Here is a 17,396-nt window from a genome sequence, read left to right as displayed (position 1 = left end):
CTGACGATTTGCAGCGAGGGCAGAATGTGCCCTTACAGCTCAGGGGGAGTTTGTCAGCTTTACCGTAAAATACGCCACCTGTCATCGCTTTTCTTTAAAAGTTTGATATGATATGGGGGGGCAGATGTTTGATGTTGGGATCAAGATGCCGGGTGGGACAAACACATCCTGTATTGGGAGTCCCAGCCCCTCTGCTTCCAGTCCAGCTTCCTGCCAGTGCAGACCCTGGGAGACAACAGGTGGTGGCCCCATGCTGGGTCCCTGCCACCCAGGCAGGGAACCCTGATTCAGTTCTGGACTCCTGGCTTCATCTGGCCCAGCCTCCACTGGTGCACGCATTTGGAGAGTGAACCAATAGATGGAAGATCTCCCCTTCTCTTTCTGTCTCTGTCTCCCTGCCTTCAAGTAAAGCTAAATAAATAAATAGGGTTTTTTTTAAGTTAAAAAAAATTAGCTTGGATGAAGCCCTGTTTTGTAGAAAAGAATTTCAAGCCTGCATGTTGCTGTAATGTGAATGCATTTTACTGACACACACCAGGGAAACAGCTCTTCACCTTAAATACAAGTCACCCTGCTGTCCATAACCTCATATTGATTCAGCCAAAGTTTGGTGATCTTGGGGTGACTCAAGACACTCCGTTATTAAAGGTGAGGAAAGGGATTTAGAAAAGAGTTCCGTGTAGGATGAAAAGTATCTCTCTTCCTTTTGCAGTGGGATGTGGGTGGAAAGGAAAAAAATTCCATCTGGCATCCAGCAGCCCTAAATGTTGTTTGAGATAACAAAAATAGAAGATTGCTGAAAATACCGGAACAGAACAGAACAGACTGTGAGCAAGTATACAGTACATAATTTTCTAATAAGTCATATTAAATATCCATTATTTTCCTTAAAACATTGACCATGTTCTTCTTTGCCATTGCATAAAAATTTGCTTCAAACTTTTTTTGTTTTAGAAATTATTATTGGTGCAAAAAGCATTATTGTTTTGGGGCTGTAGAAGGCAATACCATCACATTTAATTTTCACTGGAAGAATCTCTTGTGTTTTGCTTGTTTGTCTTTTTTTTCCATTTTCCCCTATTTCCCTCCTGTATTAATAAAGCAGAGAAGTATAAGCTATGACATGTATATTCGTGTATTGAACGTTTGCCTATAATTAAGTGAACAAGGCTCAACCTTTTCAACAAACCCTTGTAAACGTTCTCTCTGTTCAGGTTCCAGGACTGGCTGGGCATGCTTTTGGCAAAGTGAGTCATGAGGGAGGATTAGGGGCTCCTCCGATCTGAGACACCCATAGTTGGGGAAGAGAATGGTGATATTGAGACAGTGATGACAGCAGGAAATGGCTGAGGGGTAGGGATTTCTAGAGAAGATCAGGTTCAGGAAAACCTAGTGAGTCCCAGGAGCACGTGCTGGTGCCCTCAGAGGCAAAGGCAGGGCTGGAACGTCCGGGAAGAGTGGTGGTGGGAGAGGGGAGAGAAGGAGACTTAGGACAGGTGGGCAGCTCCTTGTGATTTGCCGCGGCTAGGGTGTTTAGAGGCAGAACAAGCTTTATGCTGATACCGCTGTGTATCAAGAATTCTCACGATCCCCACGTGACCCGACGCAGGAGAACACCTCAAGCTGAGCGTTGTGCTTGATGGATGGTATCACTTTCTCCCTGCTCAGGGAGTTTATTGTTATCTCAAGTTGGGAGGCTGTGATGATTTGTTATTTTTCACAATCAGTCTGCATGGCCTGGGGCTTCCCTCTGAGAGTCGTAAGCACTGGAGAGAACTTGAGCTACATCATGTGTCTTGATGATGTGGGTAAGAAAATACTTCTTTCACAAACTGGCACCTGCTAGATAGGGTTATGAACGCTTTCCTCTGGAACGGGCAGTAAATACTATGTGAGCCATTCGTTTTGTTGGAAGTTCATTCATCAGCAGGAACTGTGAAGCGGTTTGCATTGATAATATTCTAATAAGGTAGGGACCCTTTCGCCTTTGTAGTCAGAAGCAAAAATCGTTCATGAAGGAGGTAATTACTGGAGATCCTGTAGGTTAGTTAGAAGACATTAGAATTCAGTCTTTGTGCTTTGCTTTCTCGGTGTTCCTGAAGTTGTGTTTTATGGGGTCCTAGTGTGAGGCTAGCCTGATGGGAGCAACCTTTGCCACACTGAAAGGCTTCTGTTGAACTCAGTCCCCTTCCCCGTGGCCTGGTCCCCATGAGAAGATGAGCAACTCGGGACCGGCACTGTAGTGCAACGGATTAAGACACTGCCCACCACCCTGGCATCCTATATGGGTGCCAGTTCATGTCCCGGCTGCTCCACTTCTGATCCAACTCGCTGCTAATGTGCCTGGGAAGGCAGCAGTGCCTGGGCCCCTGCACCCAAGTGGGAGACCCAGAAGAAGCTCCTGGCTTCTGGCTTCTGGCTTCAGCCTGGTCCAGCCCTGGCTGTTTGGGCCATTTGGGGAAGTGAACCAGTAGGTGGAAGACATTCATATTTTCTCTCTCTCTCTCTCTGTCTCTGTAACTCTGTCTTTTTAAAGAGTGAAATAAATCTTCTAAAAAAAAAAAAAAAAGAAAGAAAAGAAAATGGACAGCGGCTCCTGCAGCAGCCACCAACAATTTTGTCAGCAAAGACTACCCGGGATGATCTCAGCACCTCTCGTGAGACACTCATGGGGAAGTGCGTGCCTAGGTCTTAGCTCAGTATTGGAGCAGCCCTCAGCTCTGACTCTGCCACTGTGAGGAGAGAGGGCGTCATTGAAGCCAGGGAGGTCATGCCGTCCCCTCCAATGATGTGTGTGACTGGCATTCTAAGCATCATACACGACGAAAACTACCAGATGTGAAACGGCAGAGGGAGGAGTTCCCGTGGCCCAGGCTGGTGCTGATCTTTGAGGTTAGGGTTAAACCGTGCAGGTGGTGAAGGGAAGATTTTAGAACTTGAGTGAGGCCGAATTCTGACAGCACCAGTTGCCTTCTGATGGTCTGTTCGGAGGTCCTGGAGTGCCCGGTGTGTGCGCTCACAATCCTCATGTGAGTGGTTGAACTGTCCCATCCCACTGCCGGTGTCAGCTGGCAGTCCCTTCTGACCCAGCGGATCCTGTTTGTGTCCCCAGTCAGTCGGTGTGAGACTGCTGCCCCTCCGTGACTCATCCTCCTGGCAGGTGGAGGAGATCTGCCCAGACCTGAGAAAATGCACCACACCTGGAAAAGCCCTTCGTAAGGAAGCCCGGGGCGGCATCGGCTGTAGCTGCTGCTTCCTCCCGCCGCACCCTCCGCGCTGGGCCAGTTTTTGCATCCTCGCGCTCATTCTGCTTTTCTGTTCCCCATCTGCCTGGCCTAGGTCCTTTGGGCAGGAAGGTAGCAAAAGAGCAACTTTCTGGTTCTCCTTGTGGCCCAAAGTTACCCTTGGAGACTGTTTGAACCCAGGAGAGAGAAGCCAGGCACTGTGTCCTATCCTGCCAAGGGACAGACGCGGGCATTGCAGCCTGGGGGGCCTGGGAGGAAGACAAGAGTGAGCTGAGTTACCGCTTCGTTGGGGGTGGACAGCCCGGGACGCTGGGGACGTTGGTCACTTCCGAGATGGCACTGAGGTCTTTAGATGGAGGCCAGGATCCCTTCGGAGGGGGTCAGCCACATCAGATGCCGGGGCCTGAGCTTGGGGGCGGCAGACAGCTACACAGCTGTCCAGCTGTGCCACCCGTGGTCAGCTCGCAACTGCAGTGCCTCAAGGTGTCCTTGCTGAGGGCCTAAGAAGTTTTCAGTGTCAGTTTGTTCCTTTTTTGTAGGTAGAGCAAGCTTGCAAAGATCTAGCTAAGATTAGTTTGTTCCTGCCTTCTCACATGGAGAAAAGCATTTGCTATGAACCAGGCATCCCACAAGATAGAACAGAGCCAGACATGAGCAAAGTCATTTGTGCTCCAAAGATACCACCATTGAAAGAAAGAAAAAAGATGACAGGTGTTACTGTGCGGCTGCAGCAGGTGTCAAACCACTGCCTGGGGTACCTGCACCTCACATCAGAGTTTTTGGTTCAAATCCTGGGAACTCTATGATCCAGCTCCCTGTGAAGGCACCTGGGAGGCAGCAGGTGACGGCCCAAGTGTATAGGTCCCTGCCACCCCTGTGGGAGACCCAGACAGATTTCCAGGCTCCTGGCATCAGTGTGGCCATTTGGGGAGTGAACCAGTGGATGGAAGATCTCGCTTACTATCTGTTCTGTCTCTCTCTGCCTTTCAAATAAGTAAATAAATATTTTAAAAAATAAATGAGGGGCCAGCGCTGTGGTACAGTGGGTTAAAGCCCTGGCTTACAGTGCTGGAATCCCATATGGGCACTGGTTCTAGTGCTGGCTGCTCCACTTCCAATCCAGCTCTCTGCTGTGGCCTGCGAAAGCAGTGGAAAATGGCCCAAGTCCTTGGGCCCCTGCATTCACATGGGAGACCCAGAAGAAGCTCCTGGCTCCTGGCTTCAGATCAGCCCAGCTCCAGCCAATGCAGCCTTCTAGGGAGTGAACCAGCAGATGGAAGACCTCTCTCTCTTTGGCTCTGGCTCTATGCCTCTACCTCCTTCTGTAACTCTGCCTTTAAAATAAATAAAATAAATGTTAAAAAATCAATCAATAAATGAGTAAACATTTTAAAAGGACAAAAACACGAAGGAGAGTAAAGGAGAGGGCAACAAGCAAACAAGCGAGAGGGCTGGGAAGGGAGGAAAGAATGCACTCGAATAAAGTGTTTGCTTTTAGAAAACTGTTTTCTCACATTCCTGTGCGGCATTCACTAAATTAAACCTCGTCCTTTTCACTCCCAGGTTATGACCAGGTCGGGACAGGAATCACAGATGGCAAAGATGACAAATCTCCAATCTAAAGAAGGGTACATAGTGTTCGAGTTCTCCACTTCCCCCCAACACGCCCCATTTTCTAGCTACAAAGCATATTTTTCCAAAACAAAACCCTTGTAGATTGTCTGAGTCCTTGGCCTGTTTTGCTGGGTGAATTTGTTTTTGCAAGTGAGATTCAGGGGAAAGAGATGGCAGGTGTCTAATATTACCTACACCCCCCCCCCCGACAAGGGGCTAGGCAATTTGCTGGAACTTTTGACACATCTATGCTTTTAGATTTCTGCTCCACTTCCGATCCAGCTCTCTGCTATGGCCTGGGAAAGCAGTAGAAGATGGCCCAAGTCCTTGGGCCCCTGCACCCATGTGGGAGACCCGGAAGAAGCCCCTGGCTCCTGGCTTCGGATCAGCATAGCTCCAGCCATTACGGCCATCTGGGGAGTGAACCAGTGGATGGAAGACCTCTCTCTCTGATTCTACCTCTCTCTGTAACTCTGTCTTTCAAATAAATAGAATAAATCTTAAAAAAAAAAAAAAAAGAAAGAAATGATAGAAAGCTACAAGGAAGAAAAAGTGATGATAATTAGGCCCTATTCCCCATCCCACCCCACTTCCCGGCTGACCCAATAGTTGAAATAATCCGTGTGCGTATATATGTTTAAGATTTATTTTATTTTATTTATTTGAAAGGCAGAGTGACATAGAGAGAGTGGGAGAAAAAGAGATCTTTGATCCACTGGTTCACACCCCAAATGGCCACAACAGCCAGATCTGAGCCAGGCTGATGCCAGGAACCCAAAACGCCATCCAGGTTTCCCATGTGGGTAACAGGGCCCCAAGCACTTGGGCCATCTTCTGATGACTTCCTAGGCACATTAGTAGGGAGCTGGACCAGAAGTGGAGCGGCTGGGACTCCAGCCAGCCCTGATATGGGATGCCGGCATCACAACCTCGGCCGCTCCTTCTGTTTTAATAATATACTTGACTCAACCACTCTTCTTCCATCTAGGGCAGCTGTGTTTTCAAAATGGTGTTGTTACAAAAGATCTGCCCCTAAGTTTTGATTCTCAAGGATCAATTCCTAGCAGAATAATTACTCCCTGCAGATGTGAACCCTGTTCATCCCTTTTATGTTTTGGCCCAACTACTTTCCATAAAGCTTGGGCTGGTTTTCCTTGCATCAGCAAAGCAATACATGAAAGCACTTGTTCTGAATGCCCTCAGCCTCCCCTTCACCCTCGCTGATGCCCAGGAGTCTGATAAGAAAAACGGAGTGTCTTTGTCAGCTTGATGGGCTGGAGGAGAAGGAAGATAGTGAAATTTACATTTCTTTCCCAGAGAGGTTGAATATTTGCAATTTTATTTCAATCTCTCCCTTCTCTGTAAATAATCCACTTACCCCTTTGTGCCTTTCCCAATTGGGATTTTTCTCATTGATTTGGGTAAGTTCTTCATACATAAAGAATACAGACTTTTGTCAATATTCCTCACAGGTAGTTTTCCCCAGTTTGTCTCCTGCTTACTTTGTTATTTTTATACACGGATGAGTGAAACTGTTAATGCATTTTTCCTTCATTTTCAAAATTAGGAAGCCCTTTCCCATTCTGTGGCCTCAGTTTAATGTTTTTTGTTTTTTTTTCTGTTTCTCCTGGACTTTTCACTCAATTCTTCAGTCTCTGTTTCTTTTTTGTAATGTGAAACTAAGATTTCTTAGTTTCCTGCCCTATGTATAACTTTCCTCCAGTGAGTTTGTTACTAGCATTTAAAAAATCTGGAGAAACTGAAATTCTTTTTTTATTTTTATTTTTTGACAGTCAGAGTTAGACAGTGAGAAAGAAGACAGTGAGAAAGGTCTTCCTTCCGTTGGTTCACCCCCAAATGGCCGCTATGGCCAGCATGCTGCACCGATCCGAAGCCAGGAGCCAGGTGCTTCTCCTGGTCTCCCATGGGGTGCAGGGCCCAAGCACTTGGGCCATCCTCCACTGCCTTCCTGGGCCACAGCAGAGAGCTAGAATGGAAGAGGAGCAACCGGGACAGAATCCGGCACCCCAACTGGGACTAGAACCCGGTGTGCCGGCACCGCAGGCGGAGGATTAGCCTAGTGAGCCACGGCACTGGCCAGAAACTGAAATTCTTTGAACAGATTTTATCCCAAAGTAAATGGATTGAGTGCAGATTTAGTGAATCACCTCACCTCTCTGTTTTCTCATCTGTTAGTCAGTTAGCAAACAGATTTCGTCTGGTTCTAAAACTCCTTTCTTAATGTAGAGAATCGCCCCCTGCCCCACTTCGGGAGCATCCTGACGTCCCAGCAGTGAACGCTTTGCTGATGGGTACCATTGATTAGTTGGAAGGCGTGTGCCGTTCTACTCATTTGTAGTCTGATGGAGTGTGCCCATCAGTACCAGGCACCATCCTGTTCTTCTGTGTTCTAAAACTATTCCTGGGGATGGACCTTCTAAAAATCTCCTCTTTGTGAGATGGCATTGATGTGGGACAGATGGCAAAGCCAGCTCCCCCCAGCTAGAAAGGCTTATGTGACCATGGGAACCACACTTCAAGTCAAGTCATTAAATATCTGGAATTGTTTGTTCTGAGTTCAGGATGTCCCAAGGAGGTTCGAGGATCAAGATCTGGAATTCTCAAGTCTTGACAAACTGAAACAAAACAAAACAAAACAAACAAAACAAAAAAAAACCACTAGATACTATTGCCTTAAACTCTTAGAAATACCAACAAAGTAGCGTAGTTATTGCTCTTGGCTGCCCTCCTTAACCATCCACTACCCACAGCCTCGCTCCAAACCACTGTTTTTAGTCAATGCAAGTGCATGGCTCTTACCTCTTCTATGTCTGTGTCTCACACAAAGACCCTCCTTCTGAGGACAAGTTGTACTTGAACTTTTGCCTTCAGCGTCTGACGCTAGGCTCTTAGTCACCAGTTGTGGAACTGGATCTGGCCGAGATGGCTGCTGTGGGAGATATAAAGTGTTTCCCAAGTTCAAGCCTCATACATAAGCATCCAAAGTTCTGCCAATCCCAGCATCCCAAATTAACCAGGGAACAGCACACAGCAAAGGCTAGGAAGTGCAGGGTGGAGCAAAGTGTTCATTGCCATTGATCGCTTTCTAAAAATCTAGAAGAATTCGTCCATTCTTCCTTGGATGGGGCTGGCATTGTGGAGCAATGGGTTAAGCCACCACCTGTGACACGGGCATCCCATATTGAAGTGCTGGTTCTTGGCTGTTCCACTTCTGATCCAGCTCCTTGCTAATGTGCTTGGGAAAGCAATGGGAGGTGAACCAAGTACTTGGGCCCCTGTCACCCACATAAGATACTGTGACTGCACCTGGCTCCTGGCTTCAGTCTGGACCGGTCTTGTAGCCATTAGGGGAGTAAAGCAGTGGTTGGAAGATTCTCTGTCCCTCTCTCTCTCTCTCTCTGTCTCTGTCACTATGCATTTAAAATCAAAACATAAATACATCTTAAATTTTTTTAAAAGCTGCATCCTTAGAGAAGAGTAAATACAGACATTTAGACTCTGATTGGTACAGTTTATGGGGCAAGGATCCTACCTGTGTGGGTTTATAAGTGAAGAGTCACTTTGTTTGGCATCCTGAGCGCGTATTGATAGTTAAGAAAAGAGAATACCTTTTCTCCTGTATTATCACTTAAGTACTTCCATTTCTCTTCTGTCCACCGTATCTCTTCTCCCTATATCTTTTCCCCACCCATGAGGGAGGGAGAGACCTGTTATAGAGCCAGGTTGGTTTTTGTCTTACTTTGACTTCCCTTTGTTTGTATGTTTGCCTCTCAAATCATTTTGGCAATATTTCATTGCATTTTAAGTTTCCTTAGCCTGATTCTTTAAAAAAGATTCATTAATTTATTTATTTGAAAAGCAGAGTGAGAGAGAGAGAGAGAGAGAGAGAGAGATGGAGAGAGAAAGATCTTTCATCCTTTGGCCCATTCCCCAAGTGGCCACGAAGGCTAGAGCTGGGCTAGTCTGAAGCCAGGAATCAGGACTGTCATCCTGGTCTCCCATGTGAGTGCAGGGGCCCAAGCTCTTGGGCCGTCCTCCACTGCTTTCCCAGGCTCATTAGCAGGAAGCTGGATCAGAAGTGGAGCAGCCAGGACTTGAATTGGTACCTATATGGGATGCTGGCAATACAAGAAGCGGCTTTACTTACCACACCACAGCACCAGCCCTTTATCTCTTTTTTTTTTTTAAACTTTTATTTAATGAATATAAATTTCCAAAGTACGACTTATGGATTACAATGGCTTCCCCCCCATACCGTCCCTCCCACCCACAACCCTCCCCTCTCCCACTCCCTCTCCCCTTCCATTCACATCAAGATTCATTTTCGATTATCTTAATATACAGAAGATCAGCTTAGTATACATTAAGTATGGATTTCAACAGTTTGCTCCCACACAGAAACATACAGTGAAAAATAATAGATGATTTTTTTTAAATGATGATGAAATTAGAGCAGACCTATTGTCATGTTTAATCCCAGTGAGAGTCAAGTTGGGAATTGATAATTTCTTTTTTTTTTTTTTTTTTTACAGAGGATCAGTTTAGTATGCATTAAGTAAGGATTTCAACAGTTTGCACCCCCATAGAAACACAAAGTGAAATATATTGTTTGAGTACTCGTTATAGCATTAAATCTCAATGCACAGCACATTAAGGACAGAGATCCCACATGAGGAGTAAGTGCACAGTGACTCCTGTTGTTGACTTTACCAATTGACACTCCTGTCTATGGCATCAGCAATTTCCCCATGCTCCAGTCATGAGTTTCCAAGGCTATGGAAGCCCTCTGAGTTCTCCGACTCTTATCTTGTTTAGACAAGGTCCTAGTCAAAGTGGAGGTTCTCTCCTCCCTTCAGAGAAAGGTACCTCCTTCTTTGATGACCTGTTCTTTCCACTGGGATCTCACTCACAGAGATCTTTTGCCAGAGTGCCTTGGCTTTCCATGCCTGAAATACTCTCATGGGCTTTTCAGCCAGATCCGAATGCCTTTAGGGCTGATTCTGAGGCCAGAGTGCTATTTAGGACATCTGCCATTCTATGAGTCTGCTGAGTATCTCACTTCCCATGTTGGATCACTCTCCCCTTTATTTACTCCATCGGTTAGCATTAGCAGGTACTAGACTTGTCTATGTGCTCCCTTTGACTCCCAGTCCCTCCACCATGATCAATTGTGAACTGAAACTGATCACTTGGACTAGTGAGATGGCATTGGTACATGCCACCTTGATGGGATTGAATTGGAATCCCCTGGTATGCTTCCAACTCCACCACTTGGGGCAAGTCAGCCTGAGCATGTCCCAAATTATACATCTCTTCCCTCTCCCATTCCCACTCCCATGTTCAACAGGGATCACATTTCAGTTAATTTTCAACACTTAAGAATAACTGTGCATCAATTACAGAACTAAATCAGTCATATTAAGTAGAACAGATAAAAAAAACTACTAAGAGGGATAATGTATTAAGTTGTTCATTAACAGTCAGGGCTATGTTGATCAAGCCACCGTTTCCCATAGTGTCCACCTCACTCCAACAGGTTTCCCTCTTGGTGTCCAGTCAGTCGTCACCGATCAGGGAGAACATATGGTATTTGTCCCTTTGGGACTGGCTTATTTCACTCAGCATGATGTGTTCCAGATTCCTCCATTTTCTTGCAAATGACTGGATTTCGTTGTTTCTTACTGCGGTATAGTATTCTAAAGAGTACATATCCCATAATTTCTTTATGCAGTCTACCGTTGATGGGCATTTAGGTTGGTTCCAGGTCTTAGCTATTATGAATTGAGCTGCAATAAACATTAGGGTGCAGACCGCTTTTTTGTTTGCCAATTTAAATTCCTTTGGGTAAATTCCAAGGAGTGGGATGGCTGGGTCGAACGGTAGGGTTATCTTCAGGTTTCTGAGGAATCTCCAGACTGACTTCCATAGTGGCTTGACCAGTTTGCATTCCCACCAACAGTGGGTTAGTGTCCATTTTCCCCACATCCTCGCCAGCATCTGTTGTTGGTAGATTTCTGCATGTAAGCCATTCTAACCGGGGTGAGGTGAAACCTCATTGTGGTTTTGATTTGCATTTCCCTGATTGCTAATGACCTTTATCTCTTTTAATAGCAGCTCTCTGTAACTGTGCCATGCACGGAGTAATGTCTTGTCTTATCTTTCTCCCAGTCCTGCTTCAAAGTGTGAAATGCAGTTTGAGATAGGACTACAGGGACTCAAGGTTGGCCTCCCCAGAAACACCCAGCAATGCGCAAATTATGATATCCTCAGATGCCACCCGTCTCCTCACACCCAGTCCATGGCAGGGGGTGGGGGTGTAGTGGGGGGGGGTCTGGTGGTTGCCATGGTAACTAGGCATTTCTGACTCCATAACTTGCACAGGCACTGAGGCTGCCCTTTTATTACCACTTTGCCCTCTCTGAAGTTAGACACATGTGCAAGTGCACGCATACACACAGTACCTGCGTGAAAGTGTGCCCTCCTGCACACACTCACGAATGCACAGAGATCTGCAAAGAGTTACAGAGTTCCTTGACTTGAAAGCTTTCCATGTTTTGTAAGTTCAGCTATTTATTTGAAAGGCTGAGCAACAGGGAAATACAGAGAGATCTTCCATTTGCTGCTACTCCTCAAATGCCCACAATAGCTGAGCCTGGGCCAGATGGAAGCCAGGAGCCAGGAGCTCCATCCAGGTCTCCCACATGGGTGGAGGGACCCAAGCACTTGGGTCATCACCTGCTGCCTCCTAGGGTGTGCATTAGCAGGGAACTGGGTGGGAAGTGGAGCAGCTGGGGTTCAAACTCATTGCATATGGGATGCACACATTCCAAGTGGCATTGTAGGCACCAGGCTACGTTGCCTGTGCCGCTTGCCATATTCCAAGTGTATCACCTTATATTTTCTTTACCTCCTTTTTAAGTTTGAAGAATGCTGTGTTGAGTCTGTAGGGAGCAATGAGCCAGCTTTTTCAAGTCACTTCTGTTTAGGATGCAGGCACTCACTTGATCTGGAGGTGTGTCCAGTGCAACTCAGCCTCAGATCCCTGGGAGGCATTTGATGGGGAGAAGCCAAAGCCCTGGGAAGCCAGTATCCAGGCTGCTCTGAAAACCTGTGCCATCTTGTTGTTCGGATTGTACAGGTTTCTATAAAACCATTCCCGGGAACTATGCGAAACCCAGGGACAAGTATATCTACAACCAGATTGTAGACGCTTAATCCCAGTCATAAGTTAATGTAGGGTTTTTATGTTTATTTAGTTATTTGATAAAGTTATAGGGAGAGAGAGACAGAAAGAGAGATTTTCTACCTGCTGGTTCACTTCGCAAATGGCCACAGTGACCAGAGCAGGTCCAAACTGAAGCCAGGAGCTTGGAATGCCATCCAGGGGTCCCACTTGGGTGGCAGGGACCCAAGTACTTTGGCCATCATCCACTGCTTTCTCAGACAGGTTAGCAGGGAGCTGGATTGGAAGTGGAGTATCAAAGACTCAAATTGGCACTGTAGGCAGTGGTTTAACCCACTGCACCACAGTGCCAGTGCCTAACATGGGTTTTATTCCATCTTTGGGTTACTAATGACAAATGTCCATGTTGACATTTTTCCATTAGTATAGCTTTGTGTGCGCTGTTGGTTGTTGAGACTGTGGCAAGAAAGACTGGAGATGCATAATACACAAAATGATTTGGGGATTCTTGAAAATTAGAAGATGCATCCCTGTAACATTAACATTTCTCATTTCTGTAAAACCCCTTAGGAGGCAAGGTTTCAGATTTGTTTATTTGCCCTTTTTATCTCGGGTAAAATATTTTGAGGCCCTTGAGGATTCGTCAGTAATGAGAGGTGGAAATAAATGCTGCTCCCAGCGCTCAGCCGGCTCAGTGCTGCAGACGCCATCGTGACCCAGTGCGTCCTGAGTATGTGTAGCTGGTGTGCATGGGGAACACCCACGTGTTCCTGCTCTGAGTGCATGGACATTTTCTCCTGTGTTCCCAGGCATTGGCAGTCATTGTCACCTTTCTCCATCCACCGATTAGGAAATGCCGAGGGATCGCATTTAAGGTTTTGAAGGCATCTTCATTTCTTCCGAGTTACCTCCTAATAAGCCTTTATCAGGTCCTGGGTACACACAACCTAATGCCCCTCAGTTGCCCTTTGACCTACTACTGTTTTTTTTTTTTTCTTAATGTTTATTTATTTATTTAAAAGAGACAGAGATTGCCCATCCCCTGGTCCATTCCCCAAATATCTAGAAGAACTAGGGCTGGGCCAAGCCAGTACCAGGAGCTTGGAACTCCAACCAGGTCTCCCACATGGACGGCGGGGACCCAACTAGCTGAGCCATTATGTTCTGCCTCCCAGGGTGCACACATTAGCAGGAAGCTGCAGTGGGGAGCGGAGCTGGGACTTGAACCCAGGCCCCCCACTATGGGGCATGGGCATCTCAAGTAGTGACGTAACCACTGCACCAAACACCCACCCCTGCCTGGCGGCTTCATTCCAGGGGAGCCAGGACGCAGGTGGATGGGAGAGCTTGGGAGTCTTGGTGATTCCTCAGCTCAGCTGGCTGTCTTGTTTGTTTTAATTCTTTGCTGTTTATTTTCATTTCATTGGAGAGGCAGAGAGAGAGAAAGAGATCGAGAGATCTTACCTCCACCAGCTCACTCCCCCAAACACCAACAGTAACTGGGGTTGGGCCAGACTGAAGCCAGCAGTCCAGACCAGTCCATCCTGGTCACTTAGGTGGGTAAAAGGGACCCAAGCACTTGAACCCTCATCTGCTACCTCCCAGCATTCGTTAGCAGGAAGTTGATTGGGTTGGATGCAGAAGGGCCAGGACTTGAGCCAGGCATGCCAGTATGGTATGTGGGTATCCCAAACAGGGACTCAACTGCAGAGCCAAGCACCCACCCCTCCCCATTCCTGGTGGCCCCTTTGTCTATTTGGGGCCTGCTAACCAGAGCACACGGATGTGGCTCAGGGATCTCAGCAGAAGGAGATACCGGCCACATAGGGGACAGAGGAGCAGTGGACAGCGGCTGCTCCGGCTGCCGGGCCAGGCTTTGTTGCTGCTGCCTGGTTCCATCCTGTTCTCAGTGTTCATGCTGAAGGATGCTGAGCACCCCCCTGCAGATCTCCAGGGACCCCACCTGCAGGCTCAGCTCACAAGGAATTAAACTAACGCTGGAACTTGCCCTCTAAAAAGCGTAAAGCAAGTGAGCTTCCTGTTCCTCCTCCTCCTGGTTTGGGGTCTCTCGTGGTGTTGAGATGCAGGGCTGTGGTCAATTCCCGTGATGCCCTCTGCCCCTCAGTGGTCACACAGCTAGATGAAAAGATGGATGGCATGGCATGTTCTCTGTGTGTGCTGCTTTAAGTTTGCATGACGTTCTTAACATATATGTGAACATACTTACAGCAAGACCCCAGTGCAAATCCACTTTGGTACCACTTTGGTGTTAATACTTGTGGATGGCATCTCATCACCATATGGTTCATAGGTTTCTGTGTCCAGCACTCAACTGGGTCTCTAGATAGACATGCTCCCATTGGACAGGTAAGGAAACTGTTGCTCAGAGAGACCAAGCAACCTAGAAAAGCCCACTCAGCTACTAAGTGGCATATGTAGGATTTAAATTGAATCATCACACATCGTCCAGGTTTGAAAGAGAGAGGGAGAGAGCTCCTGTGCACTGGTTTACTCTCAAATACGCACAGCAGCCAGGGCTGAAGCTAGAAGCCAGGAACTCAGTTCAGGTCCCCTACCTGGATGACAAGGACCCAACTACTTGAACCATCACCTGCTGCCTCCCAGGGTGTGCAGCAGCAGGAAGCTGGAGTCAGGAGCCAGAACCAGGAATCAGAACCAGGTATGCTGATGTTGTATGCATGCAACTTAAGCACTAAGTTTTAACTTTTATATTAGCCAGAGTTGGTCATCACCCATTCAGTAGAGAAATGGTCAGGGAGGTGGGAGGAGGTGGCTTGTTAAGCTTGGGTCTGTCGAGTCCCTGGTGATGGGTGAGTAGCTGGGATGGGTGATGCCCGGCCTTTTGCACACTCGTCTTTCTGATCGCTACAACCCCAAAGGGCCTAATAGCTTCCTATTTCAGGTGATGCACTGGGGCTACAGGGTGTCTTTTCCCCCCAGCCACACATCTGGCACCCCTGGCACCCCTGTCCTATCTGCACTGTGGGAAGCCTTGTCTGCAGCTCTGATCCCAGCCTTAATATGAGGAAGGGGCCTCTCTGTGGGTGGGTGGGGCTCAAAAGACCCTGGGCGTGAGAATCAAGCTGCATCCCTGCAGTGGGAAAGCTCAGAGGCTTCTGCTTAGGTCTGGCTTTGGAGCTCTAGCTGCTGAGCTCTTCTTCCACGGGCTCCTGGTGTAACGCGGCCACCATCTGTGCTCCGATCCCCTGGGTCCTCCATCTCCTGGGCTCTGCCAACCTCTGCCCGTGATGTCGCTCCACCCTGATTTACAGTTATCTGTCTGCTCGTCCGTCACTCCCCAGGCCATGCATTCACCCAACAGAACTAAACAGAGCAAGGCTGTTCCCAAGCAGGCAGCGTCAGAGTAGGGCTGGTTATGTCATGTCTCCCTCCTCTTCGTCCTCCTTCCCTCCTCCTGAATCTGCCCGGAACCAAGAATTTTAATATTGGACCTGAAGGACTTTTTGGGAAAGATTTAAAAAGATTTGAGCTTCCATGATTTAAAAATATAACACTTTTGTGATTAACTGCTCTCAAAGATCACACCAGGAAGAAAATCATTTGGAGGGGCTGGCACTGTGGCATGGCTGGTGGGACCGCCACCTGCAGTGCCAGCATCCCATGTGGGCACTGGTTCAGGTCCTGGCTGCTCCACTTCCAATCCAGCTCTCTGCTGTGATCTGGGAGGGCAGTGGAAGACAGCCCAGGTGCTCGGGCCCCTGCACCCACGTGGGAGACCTGGAGGAGGCTCCTGGCTCCTGGTTTAGGATCTGCACAGCTCTGGCCATTGCGACCAGTTGGAGAGTGGACCAGCGGATGGAAGATTCTCTCTCTCTCTCTCTCTCTCTCTCTCTCTCTCTCTCTTTTTTTTTTTTTGGCAGGCAGAGTTAGACAGTAAGAGAGAAAGGTCTTCCTTCCTTTGGTTCACTCCTCAAATGGCCGCTACGGCTGGTGCGCTGCGCCGATCCAAAGCCAGGAGCCAGGTGCTTCCTCCTGGTCTCCCATGGGGTGCAGGGCCGTCCTTCTCTGCTTTCCTGGGCCACAGCAGAGAGCTGGACTGGAAGAGGAGCAACCGGGACAGAATCCAGCACCCCAACCAGGACTAGAACCCGGTATGCTGGTGCCGCAGGCGGAGGATTAGCCAAGTGAGTCGCGACGCTGGCCAGTTCTCTCTGCCTTGTCTTCTCTGTGTAGCTCTGACTTTCATGTAGACAAATAAATCTTAAAAAGAAAAACACAAAACCACTTGGGATGACACCCACATCCCGTATCAGGGTGCTTGGTTCAGGTGCTGCTTCTGCTTTCTATCCAGCTTGCTGCTAATGCACAGCCTGCTACCCGTGTGGGAGACCCAGATTGAATTCCTGGTTCCTGGCGTCAACATGACCCAGCCCTGGCTGTTGCAGGCATTCTGAGAGTGAACCAGTGGATGGAAAATCTCTGTCTCTTAAATTAAAAAAAAAAAGTAAAAATTAATTAAATTAGAAAGTTTAGGGAGCTGCTCCCCGTCTCTGTGCTGCTGCCTCCTGCAGTGACAGCCGCCCCAGTCTCCCATTTTCCCCTCCAGCTCCCAAAGGGATCGAGTATTCAGGCTCCCATCAGTTCTCCCTTTGGTAAATGCTTCCCAAACCCTAGCTGAGTGTTGCCTCCTGTTTCTGCCAGTGTCCAGAGGGAGCGATCCCTCATGTTGATACAGCCGTGAGCGCACACTTGTAGGGAAAGACACCTGCGTGCCCTAAGGGACTGCCGACTGTCCCCACCTCTGTGGTTGCACTGTGCAGTAGGTTTACTAGCGTAGTCGGCCCCAGGATCAAACTCCTAGGTTGGCTTTAGTGTCAGGTTTTTCAGATGAATTGCTTTATAAAATAATAAAGCTTAGAGGGGGTAAGAACTAGCAGCCTGGAGCTTTCTAACCAGACCATGATTTGCTTGTTTTTTTTTTTTTTTTTTTTTTTTTTTTTTTTTAATGTGTGGTCAAGTTCTGTAATAAATTTGTGTTTGCTTCCACGCTTATGAGAGTTAGGCTTTACCTAGATTTAGTTTATTTGGAGAATGAATCCTGTTAGTCCCACTTAGGCTGTAATTTGAGTTATTAATCTTAATAAATGTCGGGTAAAAAGACAAAGAACTAATGATGATTATTCAATGATTCTCCTGCTAGAGTAGCCTGCTCAAGGTTGAATTGGTTCGGCCAGTGCCTTTGCGGCCTGGTCATCATAACCACTCACCTGGACACACATCTGCTGACTTAATCTTGCTCTTGACCAGTTCTCTTGTCAGCAGTACCCTCTTGGCCTTTCGGGTATTTGACG

The 17,396-nt window shown here is 47.6% G+C and overlaps 1 protein-coding gene across 5 annotated transcripts in view; it reads left to right on the top strand.

Annotated features, from left to right (window-relative positions):
• Positions 1–17,396, top strand: part of RAPGEF5 (Rap guanine nucleotide exchange factor 5) — a 250,077-nt gene that overhangs the window by 146,870 nt on the left and 85,811 nt on the right. The window contains exon 1 of one of the 5 annotated variants that reach the window (XM_089315366.1): positions 718–827. The exons of the other annotated variants lie outside the window; for them this stretch is intronic. The gene's annotated coding sequence lies outside the window, so the exon portion shown is untranslated. Of the gene's footprint in view, positions 1–717; positions 828–17,396 lie in introns of those variants that run through there. 5 annotated transcript variants of the gene reach the window in all.

This window comes from Oryctolagus cuniculus, chromosome 16 (genome assembly GCF_051225735.1).
Source record: "Oryctolagus cuniculus isolate XC-2025 breed Fujian yellow rabbit chromosome 16, ASM5122573v1, whole genome shotgun sequence".
NCBI classification, from domain to species: Eukaryota; Metazoa; Chordata; class Mammalia; order Lagomorpha; family Leporidae; genus Oryctolagus; species Oryctolagus cuniculus.
The sequence above is the reverse complement of the archived record's forward strand: the minus strand, read 5'-3'. Positions and strand labels throughout refer to the sequence as shown.